The sequence below is a fragment of the Pleurodeles waltl genome, chromosome 3_2, assembly GCF_031143425.1.
Source record: "Pleurodeles waltl isolate 20211129_DDA chromosome 3_2, aPleWal1.hap1.20221129, whole genome shotgun sequence".
NCBI classification, from domain to species: Eukaryota; Metazoa; Chordata; class Amphibia; order Caudata; family Salamandridae; genus Pleurodeles; species Pleurodeles waltl.
In genome coordinates this window covers 28,121,459-28,144,661 of record NC_090441.1, presented here as the reverse complement: position 1 = coordinate 28,144,661, position 23,203 = coordinate 28,121,459, and positions in this window count along the sequence as shown.

Sequence of the window (23,203 nt, the reverse complement as noted above, 5' to 3'; positions counted from 1 at the left end):
TGGTGAATGGTATTCTAGATAACCTCACTACGCATAACAAGGCAAGAAATAAAACGTGGAGCATTCAAAAATGGGAAACTGCACTTAGAAGATAGCAAGGACCAGAGTCTAATTAGAACTGTATGTGGGATAATTTAAGTTGGCATGCTGCACTTTCAGGAACTGTAAGAACTTGATTTTTAATCAAATGAATTATGCAACTAGAGTTGGTTAATAAGAATTAGAATGATCTAAGAACTCCGTGTGTTAATGTAATATGTAATTGTACATTTTTATTGTTTTTATACTTATAAGGCTTATGCCAAATAAAAGGAATTTTCTACTAAATTCTTTCACCTTGAATAAATACTTGCAGTGAACTTGATGCTGACATCAATACTAAGTCCAAGAAGAAGAAAATCTTGGTTGTAAACAAACATAAGAGCATCACATATTATAAATGTGGAAGTAAGAATAATTTGGGTAATTCTGTGTCCTGTCCTGCCTTTGATTAAGTGTTTATAAGATGTAAAAATGGGACATTTTGCTAAGGTTTGTATCAAATGTAAATAAGGGACATTTTGCAAAAGTTTGTAAATCCAGTAAAAAAAGAACAGTCTGAGTTAGTAAGAGTTATGAGTGAGAATGATAACGCATTGAAAAACTGCGATTTGAGTAATTATGGTATTATTATGTATGGACTTGTTCCAAAATGAAGTTGAATAATAAGAAGAATTTGTGATGCAAGTGGATTTTACTACATTCAAAAGACCCTATTGTCAGGTAGTCGGGGAAGTTGAAACAGGCATGATGGTGGATTATGGGTCACCCTTCACAATGGATAGGAATAACTGACTGGACATTTTTTGAAAACATTAAATTGAGGACATCCAGGATCACACCAGTGGTTTATGGGAGAAAAACCCATAGCAACCTTGGGAGAGTCTGCCACAGTTCTGTCTTTTAAAAGTAATGCCACACAAGCTACAGTATGTATGTGGCATAATATGGTTCATCATTATTGGGATGGCTGAAACAAATAAATCTGGAAATAATCTTGGATCCTAACAACCCAGAGCAAGTGCATATTGAGAAGAAGGGTTTAGGTGTGTTGGCACTGTGATGCTCTGAATGGGAAATTAGGTTTCCAACAGTATTCACAAAGGCTCTGGACAGATTATAAGATTAAAAGGCTCCAAACATAAAATCCAGCTTCTTGAGCAGAAGCAGTAGTACACAAAGTTAGAAAAGTCCCATTCATTGTGAGGCCTAAATTATGTAATAAATTGGACAGACTATGGGCCTGATTATGATCTTGGTGGACGGGGTTGCACCATCACAGAAGTGACAGATATCCCGTCCACTGTATTACGATCCTATTATAAATATCTGTCATGATTGTGAAGGAGTATTCCATCTGCCAAGATTGTAATCAAGCCCAATGTAATCAAGGCATCATGGAACCGATAAAAGGGTCAAAGTGGTTGTCTACTGTTGTGCTGGTATGCAAGTTCAACAAGAATTTGATGATATGTGTAGATCTTAGGGATCCTAACTTGAGAATTTGGGTAACACCAGAGAAATGTTAACACTGTTAAGTGGGCACAATTGTTTCCCACTTTAGACATAGCCAAAGATGTAATTTCTGAGTCATGAGTTTTAGAGCAAGAGATGACTTTGAAGGTGGTCATAGATAGTGTAAAGCAAAGGTTGCACAAATTCAAAGATATCTAATGCTTAACTTGATGCTTTCTGGCATATTGCATTTGGATTGTTGGTTGTCAAAGGAGTGCTTTGCAGACTGGACACCTTTATCATGCTAGAGTCCGTGATACTTAGAATTGTAGACTTAGCACATGAAGGACACAATGGAATGTATGTCCTGAAGAAGAGAATAAGGGATTTGTTTTGGTGATCAGATATAGACAGAAATGTGGAGTATTTTGTGAGGTAGAGTAGGTTCTGTGTTGCAAAGCACAGGTTTCTGCACATAGTCCTGTAAGCTCTGCTCTGGTCTCTGATAAAGCCCGGGCCAAAATGGCTATTGATATAATTGGTCCTTTGAGCGTTGCTAATGGCCAAGTCAAATATGGTATTGTAGTAATAGTTTATCACTCCTGATGACTTATGACTGCCAAGATGAAAGAGGTGTTGGAGAATTTGTTTTTCATAGAAGGTATACAGGAAAATATCGTCACAGACAATGGACCACAATTTGTTTCTAATAAGTTTAATTTTTTTTGTTTTTTTTTGTCTTTTTTGTCCTCATTCACCGTGGCCGTTAAACCAACCCTTCTAACTTTGCCAGCAATAGAGTGGTCCAGGCCAGGGGGCGCCCTTAACTCTCAAACGATCCTCCATCTACCAAGATTTCCGTGAGGATTTCAGAGCGGGGGTAAAATCATTGGACCAACGACAAAGAAAAATAACTTATTGCATAATACTTTCAACATATTGCATTACTAAAATCGATGTTTCCAAGCCAGTAATGGGGCCCAAAGATTCCCCCCCCAGCCCTTTTACTCTTTCGTACCATTAAGTCCAAATCTGCAATGCGAAACACAGCATTAAGCCACTCCGAATATCTTGGAGGGGAAGCCAACATAAATTTTCTACATATTTCTCTTCTCCCCGACAAAATTACATAAAATAAAAGTTTAAGTTTTAAAGTTGTTCCTTTACTACTCCTCCCCTCCTGATCATGTAATTGACCGAACATTACTAAAGGGAGAGATGCTGCGATATCCCACTCCAATATGCTCGAAGCAGTCTCACATACCTTTTCCCAAAAACGGCGAATATCCGGACATTCCCAAAACATGTGGATGTCTGTTGCTCGTATTAAGCCGCATTTTGGACATTTCACCACCTCCCCTCCTTTCATTTTAGACAATTTATCTGGAGAAATGTAAGCTCTATGAATCGTGAAAAGGTGATTCTTCCTTAAAGGGGCCGATTTAACTATATCAACCAAAAAAGTAAATGATTTCTTCCACCATATATAAACTGTCTCTTTAGAAAACAAATTACCCCACAAAACCGTAGGTAGTTCAAAATCACCATCCACTCCTTCTAGGATGCCCCAGTACCAAGCCGCAACTTTATGAGGTCCTGCCAAGGGGCTCGGAATGACATCTTCCAAAACGTTAGGCATACCGACTCCTCCCTTAACCCCTTGTCCCCAATCCCTTATCTGCAAAAACTTCAATCTGGACAGGGAGCTTCCCGTTTGTTGCTTCAGCTCTTCCCAAGAGAGGAGAATCCCCTCCTGAAAAAGATCTCCCCAGGACTCCATCCCTGCCCTTTTGATTGGTGAGGCCAAGACATCTTGGAAGCAATCTGGTGTACCAGGAGAATCCCAGATAGGTGCATTGCAGTTATAATATGTTACCTTTGCAACTAATCTAAGCTGATACCAACATTCTGCTAGTCCCTGCATAATTTTCAGTTTTACCTTTTTTTAAAACGTAGGTTCGCCGAATTTAAATATAAAATTCCTTGAAGCACCCTTAATGGTTGAGACCATCGCCTTAAACATAAGGCCCGTTGCTGTAGAGTCTGGAGAAAGAAATAACATCCTAGTGTTCTTTAAAAGGAAAGCCCAGGCGTAATACTGCAGTTCTGGTAATGCCAAGCCTCCCTTTTCCTTACACCTGCGCAGCTTTTTCCAAGAGATCCTAACCCCTTTAGAACTCCATATAAAATCATTTATAAGCTGCTGCATCTTATCTATACATTTTGTCTGCATAAGGAGTGGGGAGGCGGAAAACAAAAAATTCCACTTGGGAAGTATAGACATTTTTACCAAATTGACTCTCCCAATAATTGTCAAAGGAAGGTGAGCCCAGCCCTGCAATAGTCCCTTACATTCTAATAACAGTTTTTGCTAATTCCTATCTACTAACTGTTTAATATCCTGGGTCACCAGGCTACCCAAATACCTTATTTCATTCTTACTGTAAACCGGGCTGTCCTCCATATTCCATGCCATAGTCTCCGTCTTCTCCACATTTACCTGATAGCATGATATCTAACCAAATCCCTCAGCTAATTTAAAAACCTCGGAGATAGCTGATGACAAATTGTCTGTATATACTAAAAGATCGTCCGCATATAAGGCAACTTTTTTTTCCCAACCTTTACAACGAAAGGGAGTGATTGCCAGATTCTGCCTAATCTTCCTAGCAAATGGCTCGATATATATAGGTTAAATAATGCGGGGGATAGTGGACATCCCTGTCTTGTACCTCGTTATTGTGATGGTTCCAGTGAGGTTTCCATTAACGAGTACTTTTGCTGTAGGGGCCCTATATATCCGATTCACAATTCCACAAAAATTATCTCCCAAGTTGGCTCGTTTTAAAACTGATTTTAGATATCCCCAACTTACTTTATCGAAGGCTTTCGCTGCATCAATAGTGATAATCCCTAAAGGGGTTTCAAAAGAAGTTGCCAGATCTATAGCCCCAATCAAATTATATGTCAATTCATATAGATATCTTCCCCTTGAGAAAACCTTCTGGTCCGAATGTATCAGGTTATTAACTACCCTATTCAACCTATCTGCCAATATTTTGGCAAACAATTTATAATCACTATTTAATAGCGATATGGGTCTATACGATGCACATTTTGCCAAATGTTTTCCTGGTTTCAAAATCAGCGTAATAATCGTCTCGTTCCATGTAGTTGGGATATCTGTTTCATTAAGAAAAATCTTCCCAAACAATTCTGTCAAAATTGGGATAATTATGTCACCTAGTATCTTATACAACTCCACTGGGATACCATCAGGACCCGGGGCTTTCCCATCTTTACCTCCAGTCAACACCTACCGTACTTCGTCCATTGTTATAGGGCCATTAAGTAAGTCCTGCTGCTGAAAAGTGATTCCTGGTAACATATCAGTAACTAGCCAACCCTCAACCAATTCTTCTCGCCCCTCAACACTTTCAGTGTACAATGATGAGAAGAATTCCTGAAAGACATACTCAATATCCGCACATTGTGTCACTTTCACCCCCAACTGATTCGATTTCCTTAATATAGTTCCTAACTTGATCAAATTTAATTTTCCAAGCTAACAGCTTCCCCGCATTTTCACCATACTCGAAGTGCTCCAGTTTACTTGCCTCCCATCTTTTGACAATTCTTGCTTGTAAAATATTTTCCATTCGTTGTCTTAACTCGGCCAATTCTGCCCTCGCTACCTCTAACTGAGTCGTTTCCTCTGTTCCAACCAGTTTTTCGCTTTTTTTAAGCATTTCATGTTCTAAGAAACTTATTTCATTTCTAAACATCTTACGCTTATAACATGCAATACTCGTGATCTTCCCTCTTATAACAGCCTTGAAAGTATCCCAAACCACTGATAATGATGCAGGGCCTATATTAGTACTAAAAAAAACTTCTGTTTCCCTACGTAATTGAGATATTACCTCTTCTTCCAATAATAATGCACGCTTGAGTGTCCATCTATTATTCATTCTCCTCCGAGACAAGTTTATCGCCAACGATACTACTGCGTGATCTGATAGATGAGAAGGTAAGTATCCTACCTCATCCACGCTCTCAAGCAACCGATTATCGACCAAGAAATAATCAATACGAGAGGCGTGTCTATATTTCTTATTGAAGAAGGAGAAAGCCCTACCATTCCCCGCCCTCTTGCACCATATATCACACAGGCCTAGCTCTTTCATCATTCTCCTTAGATATTGCTGAGATTTTAGCGTTCCTAAGGATCTACAAATATCCGTCCTATCCAGTTTATTATCCAACACCACATTAAAATCTCCCATTAAAATAACCGGGTCTGAAAATTCAATTAGCTGGGAGAACAACCGATTAAGAGGCTCAATATCTTCACGGTTTGGACCATAATACCCGACCAAGACTATAATGTCTCCCCCAACCTGAGCTCTTACTATGGCTCAACGCCCTGCTTGATCCGATCTTACTTCGAGTAACTCTACCCTAACTTGCAGGCCGTGTTTAATCAAAATAACCACCTGTGACGGGCTAGAGCCTGCGTGCCCGCACAGGGCTATTACTTGTGCTGACTCTGCCCCTGTTGCTTCGACGCTTCCTGGTCATGCTGCCTGTGATTGGTCGATCGTTCCGCAGCGGCGGGACGCCAGCCGGTCAAATGTACCATTGTCAGCACTTTCAGCGTTGAGCGGTGGGAAGGAGAGAGACAAGGAGCGGAGCTCGACTGTGAACCAGCACCAAAGGTACCGTCCGGGTATCGGAAGAGACACTGGGAGGCGATTCCGAGAAGACCCTGTTCCAGGCGACCGGGAGGACGAAATGCAGCATCCCGCCACGCTCCAGGAGAAGCGTGGCCATTCAGGTGTGTGGGACTACGTCCCTGAGTGACTGTAAATAAGAGAGAGAAAGGAGTGGAGTGAAAAGGGTAACACAGGGATAAGGGGAGGAGGGAATAGACAATCACCGAGGAAACGGAAAGGCACGAGCACTAGGGAAACAGGAAGGGAAAAGAGGGAAACAAACGAGGAGCAGGGAGAAAACACGAAAACTTACCGACAGGCACCATAGACCACCATTACTTTTAAAAGAGCCAGCCGAAACCCAATCACAGAAACGGCTGAATACTAAAGGAAAACAGAAAGACAAGAAAGATTAGGAATCAGAATAGTACGAAAACAGAAGACAAGTACGGGCTAACCTGAGATAAGGAGAGTAATGCAATATTGCCAAGAACAGAAAGACAGGAATTATAACGACATTGTATAAGAAAAGAGATATAATTAAAAGACCACTTACAGCTCTTATTCTTTTCTCTCCACATGCACTTCCCGGGGGAAAGACCTGTGAGCAAGAGAGAGAGAGAGACGAGTAAGGAACGGACCTCAAGAACATACCACCAATTAAAGCCCAGCTTCGCAAAGACTGAAACAAACCTACCTGTATTCTACCATATACCATATCTTCAATATAAATCCTTCGTTTTAAGCCTATAAAGCAGTCCGGAGTGGTTCCTCCACACCCACACGGTTACAAGTGGTGTCAGAAGTGGGATTTAGTGGAGACACCGCCTCCATGGAGGAAAAGGCAACAATGGCAGACGTAATCGCTCAGTTGGCAGAAGGGCAAAGGCATCTCCAGATAATGTGGGAACAACAAATGAAAGAAGCTAAAGAGGAACGAGAGGCACTGCAAACAGCTCTTAAGAGTCAGGCAACAATTATGGCCAATAATCAACTCGTACATGAGACTGCCTTGGGTAAACTTACCGATACCATCGCTCATACAAAAGTACACCCCACAGTACCGAGTAGTGTGTTGTAATGCTATCAGGAACAGGAAGACCCTGATTCTTTTTTCATCAACTTTGAGAGGGTGGCCAACACTGCTAACTGGCCAGAGGATAAATGGGGCCAATATATCGCCCCCCTTCTCACCGGCCATTTACAAGCAACATATCAAGCTGTTAACCCCAGTGGTACTCTTCCATACAAAGACCTTAAGAAAGCCATTATGGAGAGAGTAGGCTTGGACAGTGAAAGTTATCGCACCAAGTTTAGACATATGAAGTGGCAGCAACAGGAGAACCCCCGTACCCTGTATTATCGAGTCCAACATGCAGCCGGGAGGTGGCTACTTCCAACAGAGAACACAAGAGAAGACATGTTTGACATTATAGTCTTGGAACAATACTTAGATGCTCTCCCACCTACCACCCGGAACTGGGTACGGCAACATCCTGGACTCACAAATGAAACAGCCATAGAGCTTGCCTGTGCTTATCATAGAGGCTCGGATTTTAGGGCTAATGTTAGTCGGACCCCACCAACCCCAGCCCGTCCGGCCATACCTAGACTACATCTGCAGTGGCCTGTAGGAAATTCCGGAACTGACCGATCACAACCAGCTAGTCCGGGTCCCTCTGGATATACCAGCCATGGACCCCAGTGTTATCACTGTTCAGAGTGGGGCCATATTGCCCAGCAGTGCCCTCAAAAGAAAGAAACGGAAGAACCTATGGAGATAGGCCTGACCAAGGGAAGAGTATTCTGGGCTGGAGGGAAGAAACCCAAATATACCCTCCCTCTCCTCATCAATGGAGTAGAAAGAATGGCTCTAATCAATTCTGGATGTAGCCAGAGCGTGATCAGAGATGATTTAATAATGCCAGGGCAGGTTGAAACAGAGTCACAGGTCATCATTACCTGTGTACATGGGGATCAACGGTTTTACCCACTTGCGACAATACAGTTGAAATGGAAAGAACAGAGTGAAACCCTCAGGGTAGGGCTGCTCCCCAGCCTCGATGAGGATATAATCCTCGGGACAGATTATGAGGATTTTCCCTCCTTGTTGGAGAAAGCAGGACAAGAGCACTTTCTGAGGGAATGGTGGAGGGAAGAACCTAGCGTAATGGACCCGGATGAACCCAAACAAGTATGAATTGCCCTCAGCAGAAGACAAAAAAGAGAACAATGACGCTCTTATACGCCGAACTGCCCATCCCACAACGATTCCATTGGTATTGGGAAGGTTTGCACAATCACCGGAGATTTTCGACAGAATCAAAATGAGGTTCCTACCTTAAAATATGCCTGGCAGCAGGCCGAGTCCAGAACAGCGCCAGGGGTAGGTCCCCGATTCTTGGTTCGTAATAATCTCTTATATAGAAACCCCACGCCCACTAGAGGAAATGACCTACAATTAGTAGTACCTAAAAGTCACCGTCAACAAGTGTTGCAGCTGGCCCATGGGGATAATGGGGAAGGACACTTAGGAAGGGAGAAAACGGAAGAAGCGGTACTTCAACGATTTTATTGGCCCGGGGTTTATGGCGAGATACGTAAGCATTGTTCTGAGTGTACCAAATGCCAGTTATACAACCCCTCTCCACAAAAACCCGTTCCCCTTCAGCCACTTCCCATTATTGACATTCCTTTTACCCGGGTGGGAATGGACCTTATCGGCCCCCTTACCCCTTCAACTCGGGGAAGACAATGTGTTAGTTTTGGTGGACTATGCTACACGATATCCCGAGGCCATACCCCTTCCCAGTACAAATACTAAAGCTATCTCTCAGGCTATGATAGAGTTCTTTTCCAGAGTGGGTTTCCCGAAAGAGATCTTGACGGATCAAGGGACTCCTTTTATGTCCAGATTAATGGCAGAAGTATGTCGACTACTAGGGGTGAAACAAATCCGTACCTCAGTTTATCATCCGCAAACAGATGAGCTAGTAGAAAGATACAATAAAACCATTAAATCCTTAGTCAGAAAAAGTATATCTGAAGCCGGGAAAGACTGGGAAAAGAAACTACCATTGGTTTTATATGCTATCCGTACACATGTACAAGCGTCACTGGGCCATAGTCCTTTTGAAATGTTATTCGGACGACAGCCATGCACCCTGTTAGACATGTTAGCTGAACAGTGTGAGGATACTGAAGAGGAAATAAAAGACCTCTTAACCTACACCAGGGAGTTAAGAGACAATCTACATACAGTATGGGAAGAAGCCCATACGGCCTTACAGGAAGCACAGGATAAGCAGAAACAAAGATACGATACCCGGAGTGCTGTTCGCACCTGATCAGTAGGAGACAAGGCTCTAGTCTTGCTCCCTAGCACTGACAATAAGCTATTGGCCAAATGGCAGGGACCGTTTGAAGTGATAGCTCAGATCATCCCCACCACATATAAGCTGGCCATTCCCCAAGGGAATGGTAGGGAGCAGATATATCATATCAATTTACTGAAGAAATGGCTAGAACCCACAGAAGACAACTCCATACACTTTATCAACTCTGAGATTCCTGACGACATCCCATATCCCAAGATAACTTCCCAGGATCGGTCCAACCAGGTAAACCCATGGATCAATCCTGATCTTACAAAAGGGTATCACACTCAACTAATCCAGTTAGTACAGCACAATCAAGATGTCTTCTCTAGATATCCGGGTAGAACTACCCTAGTCCAACAGCCCATACGTTTGAAACACAATACTGTCTCACGACAGCGTCCATACCGCATCCCTGAAGCAAAGCAAAAGATAATTGAAGGAGAGGTCCAAACTATGTTGGCAGCGGGTATCATAGAACCGTCAACCAGTCCCTGGTGCTCGCCAGTCGTATTGGTACCCAAGTCCGATGGCAGTACACGGTTTTGTGTAGATTATAGGGATGTCAACAACTTAACCTATTTTGATGCTTATCCCATACCTAGAATAGACGAACTGATTGAGAGATTAGGCCAAGCCAAATACCTATCCACCTTAGATCTCACAAAGGGTTATTGGCAGATACCCTTAAGAAAGGACGATAAAGAAAAAACAGCATTTGCCACCCCTTCGGGTTTATACCAATTTACTGTCCTTCCTTTTGGTCTCCATGGGGCCCCCGCCACTTTCCAGAGGCTCGTGGACGAAATCCTACATCCCTTTCAGCAATATGCTGCTGCCTATCTCGATTACATTGTTATATACAGCAAGACCTGGGAGGAGCACATGACACATCTACGGACCGTATTGCATGCTCTACGAAAGGCCAACCTAACTGCCAATCCTGACAAATGTAAACTCGGACAGACTAGTATCAAGTACCTGGGCTATATTGTGGGGAATGGTAGAATTAGTCCCCAAGTCGAAAAAGTAGAGGCCATTTCTAAAATGGAATTTCCCAAGAGAAAGAAAGATATTAGAGCTTTCCTGGGTTTGATTGGCTATTATTGGCGATTTATCCCTCATTTCTCCACCATTGCAGAACCTCTTACTAATCTACTGAAAAACTCCTGTCCCAACACCCTTGGTCCCCCCCTATGCCTGCAGTACGTAGTTTTGAGCAACTAAAGACCGCTCTCACTTCGGAACCCGTGCTGTGTTGTCCTGATTTTGATAAACCTTTTGTGTTATTGACTGATGCCTCCGACGTGGGGCTTGGGGCAGTGTTATCCCAACAGCAGGCTGATGATTCCCTCCACCCAGTGTTGTACATCAGCAGGAAGCTTCTACCACGGGAATGTCACTATCCAGCTATAGAGAAGGAATGTTTGGCGATTAAGTGGGCAATTGAATCTCTCAGATACTACTTGTCGGGCAGAACTTTTACCCTGATCACTGATCACGCGCCTCTCACGTGGCTTGCCCATCATAAGGACACTAATGCCCGTGTTCTCCGCTGGTTCCTTTCCTTACAGCCATTCTCCTTTCAGATCCAACATCTGCCTGGGAAAAACATGGTGGCAGCGGATTTCCTTTCCCGTTATCCGGCTTTGGAGCGTCTAGAGCCCGCGCACCCACACAGGGCTATTACTTGTGCTGACTCTGCCCCTGTTGCTCCGACGCTTCCTGGTCATGCTGCCTGTGATTGGTCGATCGTTCCGCAGCGGCGGGATGCCAGCCGGTCAAATGTACCATTGTCAGCACTTTCAGCGTTGAGCGGTGGGATGGAGAGAGACGAGGAGCGGAGCTCGACTGTGAACCAGCACCGAAGGTACCGTCCGGGTATCGGAAGAGACACTGGGAGGCGATTCCGAGGAGACCCTGTTCCAGGCGACCGGGAGGACGAAATGCAGCATCCCGCCACGCTCCAGGAGAAGCGTGGCCATTCAGGTGCGTGGGACTACGTCCCTGAGTGACTGTAAATAAGAGAGAGAAAGGAGTGGAGTGAAAAGAGTAACACGGGGATAAGGGGAGGAGGGAATAAACAATCACTGAGGAAACGGAAAGGCACGAGCACTAGGGAAACAGGAAGGGAAAAGAGGGAAACAAACGAGGAGCAGGGAGAAAACACGAAAACTTACCGACAGGCACCATAGACCACCATTACCTTTAAAAGATCCAGCCGAAACCCAAGCACAGAAACGGCTGAATACTAAAGGAAAACAGAAAGACAAGAAAGATTAGGAATCAGAATAGTACGAAAACAGAAGACAAGTACGGGCTAACCTGAGATAAGGAGAGTAATGCAATATTGCCAAGAACAGAAAGACAAGAATTATAACGACATTATATAAGAAAAGAGATATCATTAAAAGACCACTTACAGCTCTTATTCTTTTCTCTCCACATGCGCTTCCCGGGGGAAAGACCTGTGAGCAAGAGAGAGAGAGACGAGTAAGGAACGGACCTCAAGAACATCCCACCAATTAAAGCCCAGCTTCGCAAAGACTGAAACAAACCTACCTGTATTCTACCATATACCATATCTTCAATAAAAATCCTTTGTTTTAAGCCTATAAAGCAGTCCGGAGTGGTTCCTCCACACCCACACGGTTACACCACCCCTCTTGTATGAAAATTATGATCAGTGCAAATACAACTTTGGACCCATTTTTGCGTCTCAAATAATTTCTTACACTCGTCTACCGCCAGATGGGTCTCTTGTAGGACAAGGATCTGTGCTGGCGAATTTCTTAAATAGTGTAGAATTTTATTCCTTCTTGCGCTAGTCTTCAGACCATTGATATTCCAAGAAAGCACATGCATGGTGAACCCTCCCTTCCCCTGACCCTTACCTATACTAGCCATTTCTAACAAGTGAGCTATTCCTACGCCTCGGTGAATAAGGTACATTTTTCCTATTTCCCCCCCGTTGCCTCCCACCTTGTGACCCACCTTCCCTCCCCTCCCTCATGCCTCCGTGGAGAACCCTCCCAATTTATCGGCCAGCATTGCCCTATTTTAGAACACCCTCCTTCCTGGATGACTGTGTACAGGCGAGGGAAAACACCCCCTTCACATATGGTCAGCCTGCTCTCTCCTAATTACGGCCAACAATTCGTCTGCCCTGCCCACATCCCTTATATTATACATTTTATTGCTATACATAACTCGCAGAGAAACGCAGGAAATTTCAACTGCTCAGAGGCCCCTAATTTCTTAAACTCATCCAGACGCTTCCCCAGTTCCCACTGTCTATCCATAGTAAGTTTAGACAAATCTGACCTAATCTCAAATATCACATTATCCACTTTTAACGTCTTTTGCCTTAATGCGCTGGTCAAACTTTTTTCCTTCAACTCATAAGTTAAAAAGTTAATCAAAATTCTTCGAGGTCTGCTGCTATTCAATCGTCTTGTGAAAGGGTTGCGATGTACTCTCTGGATATCTTTCTCGATCTCTTCTTTACTCTCCTCCAACCCAACTGCAGACTTAATTAAAGAAACCACATAAGACTTCTAATTTCCCCCTTCCGCTCCTTCCGGGACCTTCAAAAGTCTAATATTGTTCTTTCGTGAATAGTTCTCCAACTGCTCCAGCCTGGATTGTAGTTCTTGCTCCTTCTCCTTTAACTCTTGAATCTCTTCTTTATGCTGTTTCAACTCCTCCTTCATTCCCCCCACCGTTTCTTCTAAAACTTGAGTTCTCTCCATCAAACTATCAAACTTCCTTTCCAATACCTCGCAGGCCTCCCTAATTTCCCTTTGATTTATCTCAGTGCTAGCGAAGCCTTTTTTAATATCTTCCGAAATGGAGAGGATCACTGCCTCCATACAGGGGCTGTGAGTTGGACCGGGGACCAGGACTTGGGCGGAAGGGGGAGTGAAATCCACCAGCACTGGGTCCTTTTTCCCTCTCAAAGGGGTCTCTTTCTCACAGCTTCGTTGAACTAAAGAGGAGGCCTAAGGTCCTGCTTGCACCTCCTCAAAAACTCCATCGCCAGCAGGAGGGAGAGTACTATCTTCCAACCCCTTGTCAGAACCCCCGCCATTACCCCTTGCCTGTGAGGTAGGCTCATCCATTCTCACCTGCCCTGGAGTGAGCACAATATCCTCAGGTCTCACCCTAAAGTAAGCTCTCAATGAGGGCGTAAGTTTATTTTTTACAATGTTCCCCCAGGTTCTGATACTTTATTACGTATATTATGTTTTATACTCCTTTTTCCATCCACTCCAGAGACTTCTTTCCTCCTCTCACCCTCCTTTTGATTTGGCCCCCCTACCTTAAACAGATTAGAGGGAAAAAGGGGGGGAGGGGCCCACTCTGCCTCATTGAACCGCCGGCGAGCTCCACCGCCTCCACCACCTCCTTCCCGACTGATGTCCGCTTCATGCGCGTTACCGCGCTTCCAGGTTCCTGGGTATTCCTCCCAGGAACCTTGCTTGTGCTAACTCTGCCGGGATTCCCCCGGAGGGGAATCCATGCTGCTCCTCGGCGTACCCGACGGAGCTCCAGCGCAGCACGATCCCAGTGCCGGAGTCTCCCGCCGGATGCCTCCCCTTCCTCGAATGACGGCTTCCTAGTGCTCCCGATTATCGGAGGGCACATCCATGATGCTGACTCGAGCGGCGTCACCCAGGAAATGGCAGGTAAGCGTCCTAGCGAGCTACCGCCTCAGTGCACCCCGCCATGTTCTCTGGAAGTTTACATTTTTGCCAGATATTTTGGCCTTAAACATCTTACTACTTCCTTGTACGTCCCGAGGAGTAATGGTCTTGGGGGGAGGTGAGGCAGGGTGATTAAGGAAAATATGTGTCTTTGTGTTTTGAATTGGATGCAGGAAGTGAAAAAAAATCTATTATAGGTAAGCTGCGCCACTTCTAATGCAGACACCAAGGTCTTTCATTTTGGTTAATTGAGTGGGAAGATTTCCTGGTTCGAAAATGAATAGATTATGGCTGGAAAAAGAATTGCCACCTGTGAGTTTGTTATAGAATGTGTGTGAGAAGCAGAAGAAAGCACAAGAGAAGTATTAAGGTAAAGAGTGTTATTACATGAGTGTGAAGGAAGAAGAGTTTGTGAGACCCAAAAAACTTTTCAGTGCATGAAGAGAGTTTCTCATATCTTTACACCCAAGAGATTAGTTAAGGTGTGTGAACATGCTGTGAAAACGGAGGAATGAAAAAGTTGAAAAAAGGAAAGATTGCCAATAGTGCATAGAAAGCCATGACAGCAGAAAGCTGCAACTCCAGACAACAGGTGAATGTTCTGCAGAGATCATCTAGAAAAGGTTTTCTTTTATTAAAATTAGAAGATTGTGTACTGAGAATGTAATGTAGGATTGAGATTGTTTTTTTCATGAGAAAAGTAGTCATCAGTGGGTTGTGGCATTTATTTGTATGTTTATTTTCTTACAATTTGTATGCTTCTATTCTTTCTACCCTTAAAAGGGGGAAGATGTGTTGGTTGTTGTAGAATACAATGATGCAAGGGATATGGATGTGTCATCCAGTAGATTTGAAATGTTCATGTTAGTTTAGGATTGTTACCTTTTGAATGGTCAGGGAGTTGCTGTGATTGTGTTTCCCTGCCAGTCTCATTAACAGATGCTTTAGTAAGTAAGGTTTTACTTTGATTTAGTGTCCGGCACATTGTTTCACCTGTGTTTCATATTTGCCTTCATTGACAACAATGGACAGGATTTGTTTTACCATGTCTCAATTAACTTGTCATATGTTCTCTCACAGTCAATTCATTTAAAAAATGAGTAATAATAATAATAATAATAATAACAATAATAATAAATAATAATGGAATTTCTAAAGAGCGATTGTTACTTCGAAGAAGTGTCCCAGTGCTGCATAGTCAGAAACTCTCAAGGGCAGTTTATGGAAGGCTGGACAGAACTAACAGCCTAACTAAAAAGCCATGACTTCAGAAGTTTCTGGAACAGAGCCTCTGTCTCCAATTGCCTAAGACAGAGAGGAAGAGAGTTCCATAACTTAACTTACTTGGGTGCCAAAACACTGAAGGAACTACCCCCAATGCGGAACCTTCTTAAGTCTGGGTATTTGAGCCAACTGCATCCCAGAGGGCCTGAGACAACTCGCAGGAGAGAAAGGCCTGATAAGTGGGTGCAGGTAATCAGCCCCTGTCTTCTTAAAGGCTTGGTAGTAGAAGCAAAGATACTTAAGGAAAAAACATTTCTTAATAAGGAGTCAGTGCAATTTGCTCAGAGCTAAGGTCATAGAGACCCGCTTGTAAAGATTTAACAAAAGACAGGCCGTGGAATTCAGCGCATGCTAAAGTTTCATCAGAAGACACTGAGAGACTCCCAAATGAAGGATGTTACAATAATCCAACCGGGAGATAACAAGTGCCTGAATCACAGTTTTTTGGGCAGACTCAGGCAAAAGGTGATTGATGTTCTTCAGGGATTTTAAAATCTCAAAGCATTTGCCTGCCAAGGCGATGAATTGACTGTCAAAGGTAAGGTTTTCATCAAGCCCAATGCCTAGGTTTTTAACCCTAAGCTTTGGTAAAGGAAGGGGGCTTAAGGTAGTTGCTCACCAATCAGGAAACCAGATTGATGACTGTTTGCCAAAAGTAAGGACATCAGTCTTACCTGCATTTAATTGTAAACAGTTGAGGTCCATCAGTTGGGCTATCACTAACTAACAGGCTCTCAGAGAAACTGCTGCAATGGCAGAGTTCTGTATCAAGGTGACAATCAGCTGCTTACTATCGGCATACAATATGATGTCAATACCATGATGCTTGATGATATCAGTCAGGGGGCGCAAATAAAGATTAAAAAGGATAGAGTTCTCCGAGGAGCCCTACGGCAACTCTTGCTGCAGTGACAGAACCCAAGGGCGAAAAGGTTTCAGTACGACCTCGAAGGAGCGGCCCTGCAAGAAAGAGGCACGCCATTGCAGTGCCTTGTGTCCGACGCCGCAGGTCCACAACCTCTCAAGAAGGAGGCTGTGGGATACGGTTTTGAAAGCTACACTCAGGCCCAGTAGCAGCAGTGCTGCAGTGTCACCCCGATCCAGAATCAGACGCATAGACTTTGAAGAGAGCAGAAGGGCTAACTCACTGCTATATCAGGAACGAAAGCCTGATTGAATTCTATGGAGTAGGTTCTTAGCTTCAATGAACAATAAAAGCAGTTGATTCACTTATTTTCTGTCACTTTCAAAAGACAATGGAGAAACAAGATTGGCCTTTGATGCTCAGATTACGTGGGATCAAGAGAAGGCTTTTTCAACAACTGCACCACAGAAGCATGCTTCCATTTTGCTGGAACTTTAACTGTAACAAAATATATTGATAAGCTCTCTAAACACTGGAAGAGCTCATCCATTCAGTGCTCCAAAATAGCAGGACTGGCCGGATCAGATGCAGAGCCAGACTTACCAGATAGAAAAAGAGACTGCAACTCATCAAGATCCAAATGTTTAAACTGTAATAGTCTGTCATGATCCATAGAGAGCTTGAACCATGCTTCAGAACATGGAGCATTTCTGATGGCCTCCAGGAAGAAGTAATAAATGGATGCTACTTTATCCAAAAAGAAGTTGGCAAGGGCATTACATCTGTCCTCTGAAGGAGGAATAAGTGAAGACATCCTGTCCAATGAGGTTAAAGACATTACAATAGAAAAACATTCTCAGAAACAGTTTTGAGCCAGCTCAAATGTACTGGCATAAAACTCCTGACGCAACTGCCTGATGCACCAATGATGAATCTTTACAGCTGACTGCTTGATGTCCTTGCTGGCTTCCGCAAAATCTTTACACCAGAAGTGCTCACAGTGCTTACAGTTCTTTTTGAGTGCAGGTAGCTCCTCATTGAACCATTCTGCAGTGTGCTTGGTTCTTTGTGCTGTCCTGTCAACTACTGGAACAATTAAGTCCAGAGCCCCAGATATCCAGTCTTCTACCTGAAAATTGGCTAACGTAATGCAATTTCTCAGTTGGGGATGATTCACAGTCAAGGCACTGGTACAATTAGCCTTTGTGACATTAGCCCATTTCTGAGATATAACTCTTAACCCAGAGACAGAGTGAGACAGAGATTTGCCTATAGGGACCTGAAAGGGAAACGCCAAATGATCTGACCATGGACGCGGCACAGGAGGATCGACAACTAGTCCACTACAGTTGGAGCAAATAGGATCCAACCTATGCCCACAACTATATGTGAGCAACTGTCCTCATGCTTTGGAACCTAAATGGTAGCATGTTCAAAGTGTGGGCTTAAAGCCAAATGCCAGTCCTCCTCCATGCATATATTGAGCTGCCACTGTCATGGTCTATACCTCACAGTAGCATCTAATGTAATTAATTTATTGAAATGATTTGTCAAACAGTCTGCATTATGTTCAGGGACATCAGAGCACTCTAAGAGAACAAGGCTGTATAGGTGGATATGGGGTGAGGAGGGGGTAGGGAGTTAAAAGTCAAATAACTGTTTGTTGGAAATGTTTCCTTTCTGCACAGTCACCCCAGATTTCTTGCCTTTTCATTAAACAGTGTTTTTGCTTGTTGCAGACCTCTGTACACTTTACCCTTGCTAAGCAGAGATAAGCTGTCCCCTTTGACTTACCTATAAGTACCTAGTACATGGTACAAACTATACCCAGGGCCTCTAAGTTAAATATCACTTGTGGACTGACGCATCCATTGTGCTAATCGCTCTGGTGACAATTTATTGTTAAGCGTGCCCTTACGGTGAAAAAAACAGAAAAGGCTATTTTCACTGTAGCAAGGCTGGCTGTTTCTTAGGAAAACATTTGGTTATATGATTGTATTTAATAATGCAAATTTTAGTTTTGCAGCAGCTAAAAACATATTTAAGGTTTAGAAAACATGAGTACGGGGCAACTGAGTGGCTTTTGACTGAGCATGACAGCATCATGTAAGCACATTTTGCCTGAAATGATAAATTCTCTGGTTTGTTGCACCCGTACCCCACACTCCCATTAGAATTTGCAATGTTCACCGAGCCATGAGTGAAAAGCATGAATGCCTGCTCTAATTTGACACTACTCTGAGACACAGCTTTTATTATTTTCATTGTTGAAATTCATGTTTAACTTTTGATACAGCATATATGTTGTATTATCTTTTTCTGCCCTAACTAATACATGAACACTGGGTCTTGTTTAACCTTGCAGATTAATGTCAAAATGGTTGTCACAATGGTATGAGAATATTGTCTCAATTTACCTGCATATAACACATGTGCATTATAGACAGGGAGTTCTTTTACCCTAACAAACACCTTTTGACTAATTTCCAGTACTAAGCATAGGTCGAAACATGTTGGTATTTTTAGTGGCTATGTTTGCCATTACGTTCTACTTTTAGACCACAACTTCAATTTTTAACCTCAGTGGTACCCTAAAATAAAGGAACATCCTTTGGGTACACACCTAGTTATGTTTAATATTAAATCTGGACTGACAAATTTGTCCTGTAAAGTAATATATAAGAACTCTCAAATTTATTTGGTTGAGTTTGTTAAGAGTGGCATCGTCCTACTCCAGTGTGAGAGGTTGCCTATGTGGAAGCATTTTTTTTAAAAAAAAGCTGTTTATTAATCACGATAAACAAGCGGCAGTACATTTCTCCATTAATTCTGGTATTCTGTTTACACGCATATATAAACTTATATGATGCAGTTTGTATTTTGCCGTACTGCGAAATAACACATAACATAAAAACTTAAAAATAACGTCACATTGGTATCCTTGATGTGGCTTAACGGGTATGTGGAATGGGTTGGGCTGTCCTTGTCTGGAGAGGGGAGGTGACGCACCGGTTATGTCTGCAGATTGTGGGAGGAATTTGGCTGAACCTGGGGTGGGTATTACACTGGAGGTGGTCCCATCGTGGCAACTAAGGTTTCCGCTGCAGGGGGGAACTTGCTTAACTTGTGGCTGTGTGTCTAGTGGGCGTGGGCCCTAAGTAGTGTACTATGAGTATGATGTCTGGGTTATCTACGGTGGCCCCTGGGGGGATAAACAGTACGAGGGTTTAAGGACGTCTGTATCATGTAGTTTACCCGGGGTTCAAGGCGGGTGTGTATCATCTCTGGCCTCAATGTTTACCACAAAAGTATCCCAGAGCCGCCCTGGATCAATCCCCTGTGTTGTAGCTGTCGTAACGTCTGAGCCTCTGCCTGTGAGCATCTGAGCAAGTCTCGGAGCCAGGTAGCATGTATCGGGGCGTGTGGGACCCTTCCAATGCATGGCTATCAAGCGCTTGAACACCACAAAGGCTACATCAATAAATTTATGAAGCTGTTTGTCACCTTTGCCACGCCGACGTATGCCTAGCAGGCAAGATTCTGGTGTGGGTGTTGGGATGTGTCCAGCAATGTCAGCTGTGGTGTCGGTGATACGTTGCCAGGCCATGTTCACAGGGGACCGGCTCCACACCATATGATAGAAATCTGCTGTTGGGGTTGTGCATCTGGGGCATTCTGGGTCTGAGTTCGGGTATATCTTTTTTATGCGGGCCAGTGATAGATAGGAGTGGTGAATGTAGTGGAACTGAGTGTAGCACAGTCTAGTATTGCAAGATACATTTTTGACCATTGATAATGCAGTGGACCAGGTATTCTGGGGTAAGGGTGAAGGGAGGGACGCGTCCCAGTGGGCCTTGGCTTGTGGTAATTCTGAGAAAGCTCCAGCTAGGAGCAGCTTGTATACTTTTGTTATTATGCCTTTTGAATTGCCCATAGTGAGAATCGCGGTGAGCAGTTGTGATTCCTGTGGCTCAGAGTTACTATGCTCCCATATGTTGTTGAGTAGTAGATTGATTTTTGCCGTATGTCAGAAAGGCCCCTGCGTGAGTCTCCCCTGAGTCCACTAGTTCCCCAAAGGAATGCAGCGTGGAGCCCAAGTAGTATTCGCCTACACTTAACAGCCCCACGCTGCGTATATCGTGATGCATTGATAACTTTTGGGTCCCCGTAGTTGTGCAAACGGCAGTGAGGGAGAGTAAGGAATCGTAGGGGTTCTGCCTTGGACGTATCTGTGCCAGCAAGATCTGGCTACATCTAGCAATATAGCCCCTTTATGTGGGCGGTGGGGACTAGCTAATAGCGAAGCTAGGATCGGGAACGGTGCTCTTGATTCCTTTATTGCTTTACACTCTTCTGACAGGGACTCACTGAGCCACGTGGATGGCCATTGCAGTTGGGCAGCGGCGTGGTATAATTCAAAATTTGGCATGCCTAATCCACCCACGTCCTGCAGATACTGCGTTGTGGATAATGCTACTCAGCGCCTATCTATGCCCCAGAGTAGGTCAATCACCAGGGAGTGCAGTGATTGAAAGAACGATCGTGGTAAGAGTATCGGGAGCACAGCGAAGTAATATAGAAATCTCGGGAGGATAAGCATTTTGGCTATGGCTACCGGTCCCATAGGGGATAAGGGGAGCGAACCCCAGAACATTAAGGAGCTACAGACAGATCTGAGAACTCTATCAATATTGCCTTCTTTGAGGTCTGCCAAGGAGTGATATATCTGTATGCCTAAGTACTTGAAGGTGGAATGGGACCATGGTAGTTGATATTCCGGTAGTGCCCCGCGTATTTCAGTTGCTATAGGAGTGAGAGGGAAGATGCATGACTTAGTCCAGTTAATTCGTAGGCCGGAGCTAGATGCAAAGGTGTCCAGTATTGTCATTACCCCAGCTATGGAGGTAGCGTGATCGCGTAAATATATCAGGACGTCATCCGCGTATAGGGATATAGGGGGGTCATTACAACCCTGGCGGACAGTGTTAAAGCGGCGGTAATACCGGCAACAGGCCGGCAGTAAAAACTTTGGAATTACGACCGTGATGGAAACCGCCAACAAAGACAGCCACTTTAACACTCCGACCGCCGGTCACTGCCAAAAGACAGGCGGGAGACAATGTACCGCCCACACTATTATGACAAGCCAATCCGCCACCTTTTCCGGGGCGGATTCACCGCGGATAAAAACACGGCGGAAACAGGAATTTCGAAAGGAAAACGCTCACCTCTACACACACCACGAGGAACAACAACACCATGGAGCCGGAACTCCATATTCTTCCTGCGCTAGTCTTCCTGCTCCTGTATCAGGAGCACCAACGCCAGCGGCGAAGACCACGGTGAGTACTGCACCTACGACATAGGGGAGGGGGTAGGCAAAAAACAGGGACACACACATGCAACACCCCAACCCCCACCCCCACCCTCATCCACTACAACACACACACCAATGCATATCCAAACATTACAGTAACACCCCCCCCAGCCCCCCCGGAAGAATGCAAAGACAAAAGGAAATGAGTGTAACCATTGTAATATATCAAAATTCAGTAAGCAAATATATACATATATACACTATTAACAAAATATACACCACGAATAGTAGTCCAGGTATTGCACCATTCATAGTCCGTGGACCACTGGGCCCAAAATGCATGGGCGAGGCCCACACAAGATACCCGAACATGATGGAGAGAACACTGCAGGGGCATCAGATAGAAATACAACAGGCACCTCAGGGGGAAGGGAAGGGGGGCGCACCTCAGCCGGATGAGTGCACCATGCCAGATCCACAAGGGGGCTCCATGCCCATTGATGTATCCTTGGGGAGTGCAAAGCCACAGTCTCTTAAGTCTCTCCAGTGGGTGGGTTGCCCACTGCTGTATCCTGGGGAGTGCAAAGCCACAGTCTCTCAAGTCTCTCCAGTGGGTGGTTTGCCCACTGCTGTATCCTGGGGAGTGCAAAGCCACAGTCTCTCAAGTCTCTCCAGTGGGTGGGTTGCCCACTGCTGTATCCTGGGGAGTGCAAAGCCACAGTCTCTCAAGTCTCTCCAGTGGGTGGTTTGCCCACTGCTGTATCCTGGGGAGTGCAAAGCCACAGTCTCTCAAGTCTCTCCAGTGGGTGGTTTGCCCACTGCTATATCCTGGGGAGTGCAAAGCCACAGTCTCTCCAGTGGATGCAAGTCTCCACTGGTTCTGGAGGGGGAATGGTGCCCAGAGTGCTTCATCCTGTGCAGGACAGACAGAGTGGATGCAAGTCTCCACCGGTTCTGGAGGGGGACTGGTGCCCAGAGTGCTTCATCCTGTGCAGGACAGACGGAGTGGATGCAAGTCTCCACTGGTTCTGGAGGGGGACTGGTGCCCAGAGTGCTTCATCCTGTGCAGGACAGACAGAGTGGATGCAAGTCTTCACTGGTTCTGGAGGGGGACTGGTGCCCAGAGTACATCACTCACCCCGTGACGGTCCCTGTTGCGTCACTGCCCCTGCCGCTCATGGGCTAGCGGTGCTTGTGTTGGTGGTCCTTGCCCTGTTCAGCGGTGCTTGCCCTGTTCAGCGGTGTTTGAGTTGGCGGTCCTTGCCCTGTTCAGCGGTGCTTGACTTGGCGGTCCTTGCCCTGTTCCGCGGTGCTTGACTTGGCGGTCCTTGCCCTGTTCAGCGGTGCTTGACTTGGCGGTCCTTGCCCTGTTCAGCGGTGCTTCACTTGGCGGTCCTTCATTGCCAAGCTGGGCTGTGGCTGGCTGGGTCCTCCTGGGCAGCGAC